The 1,483-nt window shown below is 35.5% G+C and overlaps 1 non-coding gene across 1 annotated transcript; it reads left to right on the plus strand.

Annotated features, from left to right (window-relative positions):
- The first annotated feature begins 296 nt into the window (after window positions 1-296).
- LOC112403355 (U6 spliceosomal RNA) lies at window positions 297-403 on the plus strand. Its single transcript, XR_003003888.1, has one exon. It is a non-coding gene; the product is annotated as a U6 spliceosomal RNA (small nuclear RNA).
- The last annotated feature ends 1,080 nt before the right edge of the window (window positions 404-1,483 follow it).

A 1,483-nucleotide genomic window follows, 5' to 3' on the forward strand; every position in this document is an offset into this window, starting at 1 on the left:
CCTGGTCAGCAAGGATGGAACCACATTTGTCTTTGAACATTATGCACTAATTTGCCTGTGCCAACACAGGTTCTCAACCTCAGATATTATGTAGTAAACACTTTTTATTTTAGGGATGAGAAAATGGCTGAGATGTTAAATGAATTGCCTAAGATCACAAAATGCTAAGCCCACATGTTCCAACACTATCTGTAATTTACTAATTCCTTAATAGTAATGATAAATTTGTAAGGGTACAACATTTTAAAGTTTACAAAGAACTTCCACCCACATCATCTCATTTATATCTCACAATAGTGCTTGCTTCAGCAGCATATATACTAAAATTGGAATGATACAGAGAAGATTAGCATGGCCCCTGTGCAAGAATGACACACAAATTCGTGAAGAATACCATATTTTTATGCACCCCAATGTTCACTGCAGCACTATTTACAATAGCCAGGACATGGAAGCAACCTAAAAGTCCATCAACAGAGGAATAAAGAAGATGTGGTACAAATATACAATGGAATATTACTCAGCCATAAAAAGGAATTAGATAGTGCCATTTGCAGAGACGTGGATAGACCTAGAGACTGTCATACAGAGTGAAGTCAAAAAGAGAAAAACAAATATCATATAATATCACTTACATGTGGAATCTAGAAAAATGGTACAGATGAACTTATTTACAAAGCAGAAATAGAGACACAGATGTAGAGAACAAACTTATGGATGCCAAGGTGGGAAAGGGAGGGGTGGGATGAATTGGGAGATCGGGATTGACATATATACACTACTATGTATAAAACAGATAACTAACGAGAACCTACTGTATAGCACAGGGAACTACGCAATGGCCTGTGGTGACCTAAATGGGAAGGAAATCCAAAAAAGAGGGGATATATGTATAACTGATTCACTTTGCTGTACAGCAGAAAGTAACACAACACTGTAAGGCAACTATACTCCAATAAAAATTTATAAATAAGCCATGAGAGGCAAAATAAAATAAATTAATCCCACAATAACTCTGATGTACTTGGAAGGTAGATATTATTTCCATTTTATAACTCAGAAAGTGACCTACATAGGTGTTAGTTATTTTCAACACAACAAAAAGTGCCATAATAAGCATAGGAAATAATATGGAAGTTTGGGGCTTATTGAACTCAGCTATTCAGTCTCATTACATAGGATTATCTCCTTTAACTGGTTAAGGCAATTCTCTGAACTACGAACTGAGGGGCTTCTCAGTGAGAAACCAAGATAGGGTCATCCTGTATGAAAATGGTGAGAGCAATGTTGTGTGAGTTTCAGGTATACAGCAAAGTGATTCAGTTATACATATACATGCATCTATTCTTTTTCAAATTCTTTTCTGTACACCTGAAACTAACATAACATTGTTAATTTAATTTAATAAAAACTAAAAAAAAAAAAAAATGGTGAGAGCAGACTGAAGCACATCTCAGGGAATCATCTAAGGGGAGAAGGAGAA

The sequence above is a fragment of the Neophocaena asiaeorientalis genome, unplaced genomic scaffold (genome assembly GCF_003031525.2).
Source record: "Neophocaena asiaeorientalis asiaeorientalis breed wild unplaced genomic scaffold, Neophocaena_asiaeorientalis_V1.1 scaffold164, whole genome shotgun sequence".
Taxonomy (NCBI): Eukaryota; Metazoa; Chordata; class Mammalia; order Artiodactyla; family Phocoenidae; genus Neophocaena; species Neophocaena asiaeorientalis.